Raw genomic sequence first — 17,030 nt, 5'->3', positions numbered from 1 at the left:
TAAAATTACTTCATTATTATTTCTATAGTTCTCTCCATAAATGGAGTTATCTCATGATCCTCTCCCTATATATATATATATATGTATATATATATATATGTATATATATATATATATACATATATATATATATACATATATATATATATATAGGGGTGGGTTAACGTACAATAATAGCTTATCGTACATTACGTACGCGAGAACCTGCACCACCCGATCCTAATTGCAATTAGAACTATGCGCTGGCATAATTGTAATTAACCAAAAAATACTTAACGCATACCCGTCAAAGTCCACCGTCGCGACCATCGTTTACTGTCATGAGCACCACCATCGTCCGTCACCACCATCGATCGTTGGTCATATGTCAGTTAAGTAATTTCCAATTGAAATTGAAATTGAAATTGAAATTGTTGATGAGTCTAATTGATCAATTAACCTTGAAATTGATCCAATTAATCATCAATTTGAAGCTTCCGTCGATCAATTTTGAGTTTTGAGTTATGGGTTTTGACATTGAACGTATTAACATTAAGTTTATACTTTCTAATTATACGTTCTATTTAAACGTATTATAAGTTCTGTTTAAACGTTCAGAACAAAATCAATTAAACTTTAAAAAGTTCAGTACAAAAAGTTTATATGTTCTGTTTATACGTTTTTAAATAATGTTGTTTATAAGTTCAATACAAATATTATGTTTAAACGTTCTGAAACAAAACGGAATACCTTTAAACGTTCTAACCAAAAAAGAACATCTTTAAACGTTCTAATACATTCAAAGAAGATCCGGGTGTTAAAAAATATGAACATCTTTAAACATTCTAATACGTTCTAAGAAGTTCAGGTTGTTAAAAAAAGTTTAGAAGTTCTGATAAAGTTTAGAAGTTCTAAGAAGTTCTTGGTGTTCAGAACTTATAAAACTAACAAAAAAAAATTAAACACTTGTAAACATGAAATTGAACACTGAAATCACTTCATATAATCTCATAATCATCAAACAATCGTCAATCGACCGTTAATTTGATCATTGATTCGATCACATGAACAAAATATAGAGCGTCTGCAACTGGGTTTCTCCAAAACTTAAAATTGATTAATTGAAACTTCAAATTGATGATTAATTGGACCAATTTCAAAATTTAATTGATCAATTAGTTCAACAATTTCAAGTTCAATTGGCCAATTTTATCAACTGACATGCGAGCAACGATTGATGGTTGTGTCGGAAGAAGATGGTGGTCGCGAAGGTGGATGGTGGACGGAATCTACGGGAGAAGAGGTTGACGGAAGCCGGCTCGCGTAATTGTGATTTTAGGATTAGGATGGTTATTGAACATGGACGTTCCAGATGGTCGCGTACCTATTGCACGATAAAGGATTTGCGTATTCTATCCTTTATCTATCTATCTATCTATCTCTCTCTCTCTCTCTCTCTCTCTATATATATATATATATATATATGGGGCTACAACACATTACACCCTAAAACAAAAAATCACCATTTGTTGATTGGGTGTCACATAGTACAAGTCTCACCATTTTGTAGCCCCTCCATTACACATAGCCTTATGTCTGAGCATCTTTGTTTGAGTTTGACTTGTCTGTGTGTCAATTCAGGCCCTCAAAGAATCACGCCTACAATCAGGTGCAATAATCATCCACCATTGATTTTGATTTTCAAATTCACAATGAGCTAAAAAATCAAGGTTAGTTTTTTGTTGATTGTTAATTTATGTAATTAGTTTATCATTTATGTGTATGTGTAATATGTTTAAGCTTGATTAGATTATTAGGTGTAAATGCTTATGCTTAAAATTATGTGTTGATGGTGTTGGATTTGCATTTAGAGGGTTATTGACAATTGTTTCAAAACAAAGACGACCAAATTTTGCATTTTGTTATGCGACCCGACACGACCCGAAAACATTAATGATGGATAGTAATAACTCCAAGCACTGAAAAAATATTAAACCCATAAAAAAAGTTCTTAGATCTGACATCTGATAAAAATTTATTTTTATTTTTTTCTTAGTTAACGAAGTTCATATAGGACCCTCTCACCCTCACAACCCTCACAAGAACAATGTGAGGAAGGATTGATAATAAAGTCTACTAACATTTCGTTAGAAAATGATTTTCTTTTCATTTTTCATGAAAACCAAAAACTACTTCATCTTTCATGTTCTATCTAAAAGAACTATTAACCATGGATTTTCCTTGTCCCCATTTTCGGAATCAAATGAAAAACTAGAACAAGAACCGATTCGCAGAAGATGAGAACAGCTGAACTTGGGAATCTCCTTTATAAATACAGATGTACTAATATTCCTTTTATCTCCCACAATAAAGAGTGTTACATGTATTGAAAAATACAGAATAATCAACACAATATCTACACTTTGTTTTCATTTTCATTTTCTTATTTGATCATATAGTCCTGGTATGGGAAAGAATAATTTCCTCACTAACCAATATAATAAGATAAAGCTTAGTTTAAAAAACCTCAAAAGCTTAGAGCATGAGCCTTCAAATATTATTGCCAAGAAAACTATGCAAGTCACTAGTGGGAAGAAAAGAAGAGTTGTCAGAGACAATTACACACATATAAGCAAAAGAGACTTTACTACTGACATGCAGAGAACAACTTCAATAGTACAGCCCCCAGCTTTTGGGAATTTGAACACAGTCCTTAGCATAGATGGTGGTGGAATTAGAGGCTTAATCCCAGCTATCGTCCTCGAATTTCTTGAAACCGAACTTCAGGTATAACATGTAATTTAAGATATCTTAGCATTTAGTTTCAAATTTTGAGGTTTCAGATTTGGGTTAGCTATGCACACGTCTAGGCCTGTAAACGAACCGAACGTTCGGTGAACTGTTCATGAACCGTTCGGCGGGAAGTTCGTTTATGTTCATTTATTTATTAAACGAACGAACACGAACAAAAAATTTGTGTTCGTTTAATTAAACGAACGAACATGAACACATGTTCCGTTCGTTCATTTATGTTCATGAACGTTCATTTATGTTCGTATATGTATTAATATAAAATAATTAATTGTTATCTGGATGAGTCATCTAATTAAAGGTTTTATATTTTTTGAATTTGTGTTCATTGAAGTGTTTTCATTTATGTTCGGTTATGTTTGTCGTGTTCACTTACATTTGTTCATCTATATTCATTTATGTTCGTTTATCTTTGTTCAGTTACGTTCCCTTAGATTAGATTATAAACAAATGAATATAAACGGACACAAATGTTCTTTTTTTAAATAAACGAAAAGGAACATAAATATTTGTTCGATTAAGTGTTCGTATTCGTTTAAAGTTAAATGAACGAACACGAATATGCCCTTGTTTGTGTTTGTTCGATTCGTTTACAGGCTTTTATTATTCACATTGATGAATACGTCGGTCTCAATCTCTAGGCTATGTTGATTTTATTTGTGTTCGCTTGTGTTCGTGAACCGTTCGTGAACACATTCATTTCCTTAATGAACGAACACGAACATAAAATCTCGTTCGGTAACTGTTCGTGAACCGTTTATGGTCAAAACGGCGTCTGGATATTGGCTGAACGGCTGTTCTGATTAATAATTTTGAAGTTTGATTTTTTTTCTTTTTGGTTAAAAAATGCCATATGAGTGTTTTGTGGACCACCATTTGATTGTGTGAAATCAGATTGGTGGTGTAGACCAATTTTTTTCTATTCGCACCAGAATCAAATAATACGGAAGCAGAAATGCCGTTTACTAAGAACGTACCGGTCACAACATCAGGAATCTGTCTCGCTTGTTCCTGGGTCAGCATATAGGCTCTGGTTCTTGCCCTAGCTTGATCGGCATCCTTCCTCCCACTACCTCCAGCATCATCCTCGGTGCATTCTCTAGCAAAGTGACCTGTCTTACCACACTTGTAGCATGCAGGCTTAGAACTGCACTCATGAGCATAATGACCTGCCTTCCCACACTTGTAGCAAACATTCGACCCAACTCTACACTCTCCAGCATGCATCTTTCCACACTTATGACATGTATCCGAACCCTTTCCCCACCTACACTCACCACTGTGTGCCTTGCCACAAGTCTTGCACGACCTGTTCTCCCAAGCTCTCGGCTGCTTGTTCTTAGGGTTCCACAGCTGGGTACCGGGTCGTTTAGCAGGAGCGACCCATTTCTTCTCTTTCTTCTCGTCTCCCACCACCACATCATCCGCAGCCAGGTCTGCATAGACCATCTCTGCGAGTTCGACAGCAGAATCGAAAGTAGCAGGTTTACTTGTCCTGACTAACATGCGGACTCTCTGTGGTAATCCCCTCACATAACACTTGATTCTCTTAGTCTCAGTGTTGACCATATCGGGTACCAACCTAGACATTCGATTGAACTCGGTGGTGTACTCACGATGTGTTATTGTCCCAGCTTTCAAGTTCAGGAACTTCATCTCCGCCCTTTCAACCTCGGCGTCAGCACAGAACTTCTTCATCACCAACTCCTTCAGATCGTCCCACTTCATTTCTTTGATCTCTTCACGGGTCTTCCTCTACTCCACACTCTCCCACCAATACATAGCCTCATCTTCAAATGATTGGGTGGCATAACCGACAGCTTGGTCAGGACGACACTCGCTGATTCGGATAATTTTATCCATGGCGGTTATCCACTGAAGAGTAGCGATTGCGTCTCCTAAACCAGTCAGCTTAGGCGGGTCACAACCTTTGAAGGATTTATAGTTGCAACCGCCTCGGCCCCTCTTCCTATCATCAACTTTCACAGACCTCACCTCACTTGAATCACCTTTTTCCTTCTCATCATCTTTCCTACCACTACCACCTGCCCCTTCAACAGTTCTTTCACGGCTTCCGGCAGACCCTCCCGGAGTAATATTCTTCACAGCAGTGGCTACAGCTTTAACAATAGCTTCTTGAATTGCGGGATCCAGTTGAACTCCTTCATTGTTTTCCGGGTTTCTTCCAGCTGCGCTTCCTTCAGCTTCGGTGTTGGAAGCTGTCTCAACCGAAGGTTGCTGGACACGACGAGGCCTGCCGCGTCGTCCAGTGCGACCTCCAGCTCCAACAATGTCTCCAGCTCCAGCCATCGTATTCTAAAAGGGAAAACGCAAACATCATCACTCAAGGAACTATTTAGTACAAGGATAGCAAGGCTAACAGGTAATAACAGTGGCCAGCTGTGACTAGCTGATCACGTTGCTTTCCGTGTCCTATACACTTCCCTTTATGAGTCTATTTGTGCTGGTTCTACTTAAGCAGTTAAACCCATTTTTTTCTATATAATCTTCTCGATCATAAAAATGTCAACTAATGTGATTTATGTTTCAGAAGCTAGATGGCGAGGATGCAAGAATAGCGGACTATTTTGATATAATTGCTGGGACAAGTACGGGTGGTCTCATCACCGCGATGTTAACGGCTCCAGATGAAAAGAGGCGCCCTTTGTTCGCGGCTAGAGATATCAAAGAATTTTACCTCCAGAAGTGTCCCAAGATCTTCCCTCAAGATTGGTACTATAACATCAAGTAGTTTTCGTTTGGAATTTCACAAAAAAAAAAAAAAAAAAAAAAAGGACATTAAGTATCTATATAAGAATGTTATTTGGCACCGACTTACTAAAATTGAATAGTGTTATTCAGTAAATAGATGGTGGTGCCAAAGTGTTGAATTTTGACTTGGTTATACATTCAAAACTACATATCCAAAAATTCGGATCTTCGAAATTCTAGATAGTTGAAATTTTCGAAAATTCGAAATTCGGAAAAGAATATTCAAACGGATATCTATATTATAAAAAAAGTTATTTATTATTTAGAAAATATGTTAAAGAACATACTAGAAATATTTCAAATACTTGAAATGTATCGAAATTTCTAACTACTATTTTATAATTTTTTAAAAAATTATTTCAGATAATTTTATAATTTTTTAAAAAAATTATTTCGGATATCTAAAAACTTTCTAAAATAACTATCTGAATTCAAAAATTCAGGTATCCGAAATTTTAGATTCAAAATTCTGTATAATTCGTGTTCGGTTTCAAATTCGATTTTTTTTTCATATCCTTAGTTTTCTGCTATTTTTTTTTCCTAAATAGATTTCATAGTACATGTTTTTAATTAATTTCTTCCATATACACAATCTAATCCAATTCAAATTTTCACGTTTATATACAACCCACCCAATTAAACCTAATTTTTTTTATTATATAAATATGATTTATGATCATTTTTGTTTAAATACTAGACGTATTAAAAATAGTTACTTCATTTCAAACCTAATATATTATTTATATAAGTTTTGAGAAAACTCTGTTTCAAATCAACTTATATCTGAATATTAAAAAAAATATAAAATATTGTGTTTTTAACATTTTTAACTTTTTTACCACTTTAAATGTAAGGCCCCGTTACCGGTAGCCCTACTTTCGTGTTGGATTTACTCATAAACGTAGTTCTAAATATCAAAGTTAATTAAAACATTCGCGGAATATAAAAGCTTTCATAAAACATTTCATAACAAAACACATCTTGTCTTAAAACATCATTTTGTCTTTCAAAATAAACAAACATTAGACTTAAACGTCGAGTCTTCGGATGCCAGCCTCTTATTCAGTGCCACGTGTCTCCTCAAGCGAGCTGCCTCATCCTACTCACCTGCGTGCATACTAAAAGTCAGTTACGCTGAGTGAGTTCTAGTTAATCATACACTATACAATACACATAAACTTATATTCTTTTATTCATACTTTCATACTTTCATACTTTCTTTTGTATTAACTTACTTTCATATCTTACGTTATAAAGAGCATTACGCCTTACATTCCTCGAAAAATTATTAGGGCTCGGTACCCTCATTCCTCGAGTATTATTAGGGCTCGGTACCCTCCTTCCTCGAGTATTATTAGGGCTCGGTACCCTCTTTCCTCGAGTATTATTAGGGCTCGGTACCCTCTTTCCTCGAATATTAGTAGGGTTCGGTTCCCTAGTTCTCGAATATTAGTAGGGTTCGATTCCCTCTTCGTTACCATACAACCATACATCATACCTCGAGTATTATTAGGGCCCGGTACCCTCTTCGTAACCATACAACCATACTTTCCTTCTTTTATTAACTTTATCACATTCATACACATAAGCATACATATCATACTTACCTTATACTTAGCGTCACAACCTGACAGTACGTGCAATATCCGAAGATCGTTCACGTACCGTTAAGCCATCGTTCATACATATCACATCATTCACATAAGGCATACACTTATCTCTTAGGATAAGCGTATTAACAAATATATTGAGTATGCACACAGCCCCGAAAACATAACACATAAATGGGGCTGAAACTCACCTGAACACGGTTACGCTCTCCGTTAATAGTTATTCCCTTCTTGAGCTGTGCACGGCTAACTGTATAATATTTACACGTATCAATTAATTACTACTACTCATGTTGTATTTCTATCTTTATATGACCCACAACGAACGGGGGTCCGGGGGCAGCGCCCCTGGCAGCTGGGTCTAGGGGCGGCAGCCCCTAGCAGGGTCCAAGGGGCAGAGCCCCTGGCTGGGGTCGAGCTGCCAGGTCAGCTTGGAAAAATTTTATTTCCATTAACTGTCTTAACACATTTTCCATTAGGTTTTTAATTTATTTTCTAAGCGAACTTAATTTTAGGCGAAGTTAAACCTTAAGCGAACTTAGCTTTAGGCGAAGTTATCAGTTAGGCGAACTTCGCCTTAGGCGAAGTTATCAGTTAGGCGAACTTAGCGTTAGGCGAAGTTATCAGTTAGGCGAACTTGGCCTTAGGCGAAGTTATCAGTTAGGCGAACTTGGCCGTAGGCGAAGTTATCAGTTAGGCGAACTTGGCCTTAGGCGAAGTTACCAGCTAGGCGAACTTGGCCGTAGGCGAAGTTACCAGTTAGGCGAACTTGGCCGTAGGCGAAGTTAAGCTTTGAAGGCGAAGTTAAGCTTTGAAGGCGAAGTTGCCCAGTTCAGCTACGGGTTTGGTTTTTATCAAGCATTTTGGCGATTTTAATACCCTTGTTATGGTTCGACATCACCCACTAACGTTCCCTAACCATTTTCGGTCGTATATATATCCCGTATATACTATAAAGCTTGGATCTTTAAGCTTAAGGACATTCAAAAGGCTAAACGTTCAATAAAACGTAAACTTTAAAGGTCAAGAACATACCTTTTATACGTTCGGTGTGGTCGCGGTTTGCTTGGTTATCTCGTATATAGAAGATCTAATAATGGTTGGCTCGATTTTGGTCTTGGACGTCTCTCTCTCTCTCTCGGCCGAAATATGGTGTGTGTGTGTTTGGAGTGTGTTAGAGAATAAGATGGAAATGAAATGAGGGTTTAGGGTTTTAGCTTGGTTTAGGGGATATTTATATCCCTTAAAGCCCATGGACCTAAGGCCCATTCTCATTTAACCCATCTCAATTAATCTAAGTCCATGATCCGTTCTTTACTCGATATTAATTAATTAATAACGCGAACTCACTAAACGTAACTTTCTTTATTCAACATTATAAATTTTAGGATGTTACATTTAATTACTATTCAAAAATCAAATTATATATAAAGTGAATTTTTAGAAGAAAAAAAATATTTGGGACACCAACATGATGTGCCGGGTTTTATAAATAAGAATCAACAATTAAATTTGCAAAAGGTATGAATTTAATGAGATTTGATGTGTATTTATACATATTGATCGACATCCTTTGACGCATCGGTTTGTAATATAACGACCCAAGTCTTAAACCTAAACAATATACTTTAAATCTGTGATGTTACTGTTCTAGCCCTTCTATTTTTTTAGATGCAAACCAAACATATACAAATTAGTCACCCCTAAACATTAACTTGGTAAGGATTAAATCTAACAAAACGTGCGTGGGCTTAAAACATTTTAGATTTTATGTTAAAATGGTATTCATTATTCATTTGATATAATGGTGATTATTTTAAATAATTTTGATTTACACTGCCCTTAAAATTATTAGCGGATATTATTAACTGCATTTTGAACCGTCAAACATCTATGAGCCCTTCCTCTCACTTGCACGTTTTCGTCTAAATTTTGTCACCGTCTATATGTGAATTATATACATATATACATATAGGGGAGGGTTATCTTAAAAATAAGTAATTTCCTAGGAAGACTAGAAATAAATCATAGTCATTGGATCATGTTAATCAACGGTTGAGATTTAAAATCACCAATAACCGGCATAGTTTCATAGAATTACTATTTAATCATTATAACCGACATAGTTTCATAGAATTTTCTTTCACCATCATTTGTATTGACAAATGTCAAAAATTTGTTAGTTTCTTACCATTCCTATGAAACTTCTTATTCTTATTTGAACCATTTTTATATATATATATATATATATATATATATATAATATATATATATATATATATATTTATATATATATATGATCAGGATCATGAGAGAACCTTTTTGAAATTAAGAAATATGATAACCATTTTGGACCACAAAAAACCCAAAAAACAAAAAATAAATCATAAAATCAAAAAAGCACAAAAATCAAAAAAGTAAAAAAACCAAAATTCTTATTTTATCATCCCCGGTTTCATTAAAAAACTCGGTTTAGCTAAATTATACACATATGTATAATATATATACATATATGTACATTTACATGTTTTTTTTTTGTACAAATGTGTATAATTTAAGATAAATGATACTGTATATATGTGTATATTACGTAACTAAAGATTAAATAAAATTATACATATGTGTATAATACGACGTATTTTTTTTAATTTATTTTATTTATTTTTATTTTTTTTAATGAAACCGGAATAAAAATATAAGAATTTTGGTTTTTTTTACTTTTTTAAATTTTTATTATTTTTTTGTTTTATGATTTTTTTTAAATATTTTTTTAAAGATGTTTTTAGTGGTTTAAAATAGTTTTTAAAGTTCTCATTTGCAAAGCAATTGGTGACTATCTTTTGGTGTGTTATTAAAGACATTTTTTATTTATTTTGATTCCTTACATTGTTGCATATCTGTTGCTTATTTCTAAACAATTTTGACATGATTTTGATTTCTTGAACAACAGCAATATGATTACAAAGATAGTAAAGAACATGTTTGGGTCCACTATATGACGGAAAGTACCTCCATGAATCGATAAGGAAGAGGCTTAAAGACACAAAATTAGGAGATACACTAACTAATGTCGCTATTCCTACTTTTGACATCAAAAGACTTTAGCCAACGATCTTTTCAAGCTACGAGGTTTCATCTTTTGTTTAATTTAAAACATAATTTTGACGGATACAAACATATGATTTATACACATACTTTAATGTCTGCTGCACGTTATATTACTAGATTGATGAAAAACCATACATGAATGCTAAGCTTTCCGATATTTGCATTGCAACATCAGTGGCACCAACTTATCTTCCTCCACATCATTTTGAGACGAATCACAAGGGAGAGAAGCATGAATTTAACCTTGTTGACGGTGGTGTGTGGCAGCAAATAATCCGGTAATAGTACTTCTCAATGTTGACATAAAAAACGACCATCCCATATACAAAAACTACACTTTCTTGTCAACTATCACAACATGAATTCACAATATGATAAGAACAATGAAACCAATGGGAATGTCAGTTAAGTTCTTTTAGTGTTTCATTCAAAAACAGTTAAAAAAATCTCACTATAAAAAATCAGTTAAAAAAGTTTTAACATGTAAATTATTTATGGTATTAAATTATATTACAAAAATGGAACAAATATGAAATATTACAAAAAAGGAACAAATATGAAACTAAGTAGAAGCTTATTGTGAAAAGATATAAATATTAATCAAGTTTCGTAGGGTATCCTATGGGTGAGTCCCGGTACAAATGAAATTAACTTACTAAACTATAGTTCAAAAAATGTAGAATAATAATTGATCTAGTGTCAGCATAATTAATTTAGCTAGTTATTTATACGTTTCTCATGTTAAAATCTTTTTGTATTTGATCCCAACACATTATCGTATTTTGGTCATTTAACTTAAACAATTACTAGTAGCTGAACAATATTAAAATTGGAATGACTTCTATAACTAAAATACGTCCGAATAATATTGTAAGAAAATACTGAAACTTGTTACTATTTTGGTCATTATTTGTTTTTTTTCATAATCTATAACAGACTCTAATTGCAATGGGAGAAATTGCCAAACAAGTTATTCGCAAAAACAGTGATTTTCCCTTACCTCAATCGATGGAGTACCGTAGATATTTGGTCATATCTATTGGGACAGGGGAATGCAAAAGGAAAGGAGGAAATATACAGCAGAAGAAGCTTCAAAATGGGGCTTGCTAGGATGGTGGTTCAATTCCAATGGCTCTACTCCCTTAGTTGATATTTTCACTCAAGCTAGCACTGATATGGTCGATTTTCATCTATCCGTTGTCTTCAAGACCCTTGACGTCGAAAAAAAATTATCTACGCATCCAGGTTTCTTTGCAAGAACTACACATTTCCTTCATAATTTTACAGACAAAAAATTGATAGATGATCAATACCGTAAAAGAAAATGGGGTGCCATAAATTGATGGGCTATAGGATTTTTAATAGTCTCAACTTTCACATATTGGTCGGAATTAGTCACAACTCCGAAAATGCTTACAAATAGTCCCAAGTTTAAACGTATTTTTCTTCAGCAACTATGTATTAACTGAAAAGTTACCACGTTAGCTTTTTGATGACGTGCGAAAATGCATATATATATTGCTATTGATGGAGTCAAAAACGTTCAAAGTTAGGACTGTCTCTAAATATTTTTTTGAGTTTGAAATAATTCCTGCCAATATGTAAAAGTAAAAGTTATTAAAATCCAATCACTCTAAATTGACCTATACACACACGTCTAGGCAATTGAAGACACCTTAATATTTTCTATGTAAGGCCCGGTACCCGGTTGGCCCTACTTTATCGTCGGATTTACTCATAAACACAGTTCTTACAATCAGAGTTAATTAAAACTTTCGCGAAAACGTTAACTTAAAACATTCGTTACGAAACATTATATCTTTTCTTTGATTACCATGACACAAAACATTATATTCAAAACATCATTTCTTCCATCTTCAGATGCCATTCGTTCGATCCATGCCATGTGCCATCCTCATGCTAGCTCTTTAGTCTGATCACCTGCGTGCATACTAAAAGTCAGCTACGCTGAGTGAGTTCTAGTTAATCAGGAAACTTTTCATACAACCACTACACACAACATATGCGTATCCGAGGACACATAATCCACTGTCTAACCTGCTACCGCTTAACCACTTAATTACCCCTAAAGCTTAGCCTCTTAATTACCCCTACAGCTTAGCCACTTATGCCACTTTATGCCACTTTAATAACGAATATCGTTATGCCACTTTGCCACTTTAATAACGAAGTCACGCTTAGGCTTACCCTACCACGTACTATCGTCATGCCGCTAACACTCTTACTTGACCCTTGCCACTTCTATCACACCCCTACTTCTACTTGTCCACAACACACTTTATATCATCACGTCAATAATCAAGTTACATCACAACATTTATAAACACACTAATAACCACTTGGGGATCATTCCCAAATGACGGTACGCGCAATATCCGAAGATCGTTCGCACACCGACTAGCCTTCCCTGTCTACGCGTGCAATATCTGAAGATCGTTCACGTACCGACAGACATCCATTCATAACATACATAAATATTTCACATCAAACATTATAGCATACACTTACCACTTAAGGTAAGTGTATTCACACTTCACATCGAGTATGCACACAGCCCCGAAAACGTAACAAAGAATGGGGCTAGAAACTCACCTGAACTCGGTTACTTCTTCCGCTAATGGTTATTCATTCTTGAGTTGTGCGCGTCTACCTGTTTAATAATTGAATATCAAATACCACTCTTGCCACTCTTATTGCTACTTAACTAGTCTTATGCGTCTAAGCCGGTTTTACTTCATTGAATCATTACCCGGTTAGTTAAATCGTTACTCGTTAACCTTTATAGGTATCTTTCATCAATTATCAAAGTCCAAAGGCTAATTTGCAATTATCTCAATCTTTCTAAGTCCAGGGACTAGTCTGTCATTTCGCTAACCTTCTAGTTCGTTACTTGGTCCTTAACGAAATGGGAGATATTCGTTATTCCAGTCTCATGAAGAATTGCTAGTTCGTTACTTCATAACGAATCGACCTTTATAACGAACTGAATCCTATAACGAATTGAACCTGTCTAACGAACTGGACCCTTAACGATCCGGACCCTTAACGAACTGAACCCTTAACGAACTACTTAACGAATTGTCTTTAATTCGTTATCATTCCATAACGAATCAGAGCTGGTTCGTCATACCCTAGTTCGTTGATCCTCCGTTTAACGAATTACCTTTAATTCGTTAGCTTCTCATAGTGAATTAGGGTTAGGTTTTGTCGGAGAATGTCATAAACATTCTTTGACATCCTTAAACACTCGCGCCGCCTTTCCCGACGCCGCCGTGCCGGAACCCGTGCGTGTGGCCGGAAAAACGTATTTCAGCACCGTTTTCACCGTTTTTCGTCCCGTTCGATCCAGATCTGAGCTAGGGTGACCCTTAAGCTCATCTTAGGTTCGGTTTTATACCCGATTCCACCCACATCTCGTGACTTTAACGGTTTAACGGTGTCGGCTCGTCGTTTCGTGGCTAAATCTAACGGGTTTAAGTATAAACAACATCATACTATCATTACCTCGGTCGGAAAATCAATTCTTCTTCTATTTTGGCTAGAGAGAGAAGGTAGGATGAGAGAGAGCTAAGTGTGTGTTTTGGGTGGTGTATGGAGTATGAGAAATGAATGATAATTGGGTAATTAAGGCTTTTATAATTATGGATCATGGGCTTAAGCCCATGGTCTCATCCTTCTTTCCTTCATGACCCAAGTCCCATAACCATACCCGTTAACCAACACGAGCCCGACCCATACTAGCTCCTACTCTATTTAATTACTTCTCCGCTTACCCGAGTAAACTTCCCACAATTATTAAATAATATAAATAATATCATCTTAGAACTTTCGGGATGTTACATTCTACATTTATCAGCATTGTTTTTTTTTATATTTATTCATTATTATAGCATTTTAATTGCTAATAAGGGCAAACAATATATAAAAAAAAGTTATATAATACACAAAACATTAAATGATTGCTATACAACTCGCGTAACTTTAAAAATTTGCTGGCATATATAATACATGTGCAAATTTATTTGGATGAACCAAATAAGCATTTTTGTCTGGAATCACTAGTAAAAGTTTGGTCATTCTGATATTTCAATAAAGAATTCTATGAAAAAAAAATATACATAGGAGGATCGCTTAGTAAGGACACTGTCTCCACTAGAAAGAGCTACCAAGGAAAATTTGGATTGTTTGATCAAAGTTGGCGAAAACTTACTTCAAAAGCAAGTTTCGACTGTCAACTTGGAAGATGGCAGATTCATCCCCTACAGGAGTGAAAACTAATGCGCAGGCTCTCACAGAGTATGTATCTATTAAAAAAACAGTATTAGATTATTCTTAAATAGCACATATATTTAATTAGTTGGTGCACTCCTTTACTTAAAGACTATTTCTCCTTTGTACAGATTTGCACAAAAACTTTCTGTTGAGAAGCATCTTCGTGACCTTAAATCGCCACTAGTATCAAAAGCAGATCCTTCCTTTGCCATGGAGACAAAGCCCTATTTTGAGGGAACCGAAAAAATAAGCACTTTATAAAGGATATCAAGTTTGGAGTTTAAAGTAACCATACTAGATGCACTGGTGAAGGCTAAGATTGCCTTATGATCACAGAATATTGCCATTTTACCATCATAAATAAGTGTGCATATATTTTGTATTCCTTTGAGCTTTTGAGTGACATATTTAACCTTTTGTAAAAGTTGAGTGATCATATACTTTATGCTTTCTATTAATGTCTCCTAAGGTTTGAGAACACATGTGTATTTGAGTTTGATAAATCGAGATCTCAGACTTACTTTATAGCCGCTCTCAGAATGAACTCTCTTCCTAGTACTCATACGTACCTACTGCAGATACGTTCGTGGTTGATTGAATCAGATGTTGATCAAGGAACCGATAAACAGCACATGTACGGACGTTCTAATAAACATTTATAGAAAACTGACATAAGAGGATGAGTTTATTATAAAAATAAAATAATGTACTAAACGTTAGAAGCAAGCCACCATTTACATTCTCATTTAGTAAGCTATTTATTAAGTTTGGCTAAAGCTATAATCGACATACTGTTTGTAAATTCTAGCCAACACCTATTTATATTTGTTGTTTGCCTTTGAAATTATATTTTAGTTTTTTAATAACTCACATACAACAAATACAGTTTCAAAGATAAATAACAAATAATATAATATATGTACCAGTTTGAAATTTATCTAATATAGGTTAATTTCAGTTTGTCCAGTTTTCTTTAATATTCCATCTTATATAAGATATATACGTGTATACATTTTAACGTGAGGACATTTAAGAAAAAATATGATCGCTATTTCTTCTACATCATTGAGTTCACTGTTTGTCGGAATATTTGGAGAGTTATAGGGAAATGATGCCGAATTTTTCCTTATCAAGTTAACTCATCAAAATATACACATAAGAGATGGAACACTCAAAAATTGGGTTAGAATGAAATTAACAATTGTTATGTTTAAAGCGGTCCAAAACTATCCAAAAAAACAACCATATCTTTTGAAGCGATGATTTTTAAGCAGTCCACAACCAGCTCAAAAGGCATTTTTCTCCTAACGTGTATTGATCTTATCGATCTTACTTTTAGTTTAAACTTTAAAGTGCATCCCAATGCAAACATGTAGAGCATGTTTAGGATTAAGTTTGAAAACAACTTTTTTGACTTGTTAGTTTTTTTCCAAAATGCAATTAGTTAAAGAATTGTTTGGCAAACATAAATGTCTCTCTTATTTTAGCTTTTGAAAGGTTTAAAAAACTATTTTCAAAAAAGCTATAATTCCTGACTTTTTAAAATTGTTTTTTGAAAAACCAATAAGTCAATAAGCAGATCTAAACGCAATCCCAAACATGTGCTTAGTGACACATCAACCACCAACTATTCATTTAGTTGCTTGTATATCGATAACTATTTTGTTCTTTAGTGTTTCCTTTTTATTTTCCTTTCATTGCAGGCTACTTGCCTCTTATAAGTGATTCTCATTGGTTTTATAATATAGTATACCAGTAACTATTCGTTTACGATGAGATATTCAAGCGCCTGATGAAATAAATAGTTGTTATGGTGTATAGTTTCAGCATCAAATACAAATACTTCTTAATATAAAAACAATGAGAAACCAATTTGCTATTATAATTAGGTTTGTTTTAATTTATAAGTGTTTGTTGTTATTTTTTGTTAGTATATGCTGATTTTCGATTATGAAACGTTGTAAGTATTTGTTGATTTACATTTTTTTGTTATTATTAGGTTTTATATTCTTTTGTTGTTATTAGTTTGCTGCTAATTCTGATTCTTTTGTTGTGACTAGTTGCGTGCCCGCGCAATGCGGCAGGGTACGCACAAGCCGATGTTGAATGCATAATCAATATCAGTATATGTGTCACCTGTAGACAGTGCACATGTAACCCAAAATTGGGTGCGCGCAACTCGTGCAAAGTCAGTACACATGTAAAAGATTGAACACGGGGTAACCGTAACTGGAATGCGTGTTACTGACATTAAACAAGCTTAGCCGACACCGGCGCGGGGCGCTGGGTTAAGCGCTTACCAAGATTGGTTTACGCGCTATAGTTGGTGCTGGACACGCGTTTATCGGCCCTAATACATGTAAAGAATGACATATGTGTAGCTGGTGGCGATAATCAAGAAGCAAAGCTGAAATATGCAGTAATTTCAAATAAATCGTTTTTTAAACCAGCTCGTTT

The 17,030-nt window shown here is 34.6% G+C and overlaps 1 pseudogene across 1 annotated transcript; it reads left to right on the top strand.

Annotated features, from left to right (window-relative positions):
• Positions 1 to 2,095: 2,095 nt before the first annotated feature.
• Positions 2,096 to 16,658, top strand: LOC143585635 (patatin-like protein 2; annotated as a pseudogene). Its single transcript, XR_013144571.1, has 8 exons — positions 2,096 to 2,766; positions 5,342 to 5,523; positions 10,123 to 10,301; positions 10,398 to 10,558; positions 11,217 to 11,525; positions 14,424 to 14,597; positions 14,702 to 14,756; positions 16,599 to 16,658. The product of XR_013144571.1 is annotated as a patatin-like protein 2 (transcript).
• Positions 16,659 to 17,030: the final 372 nt, after the last annotated feature.

Source organism: Bidens hawaiensis, unplaced genomic scaffold (assembly GCF_021521415.1).
Source record: "Bidens hawaiensis isolate Kalapana, Puna unplaced genomic scaffold, B.hawaiensis_p1.1 tig00033927_1, whole genome shotgun sequence".
NCBI classification, from domain to species: domain Eukaryota; kingdom Viridiplantae; phylum Streptophyta; class Magnoliopsida; order Asterales; family Asteraceae; genus Bidens; species Bidens hawaiensis.
This window is presented reverse-complemented; position numbering and strand designations above follow the sequence as displayed.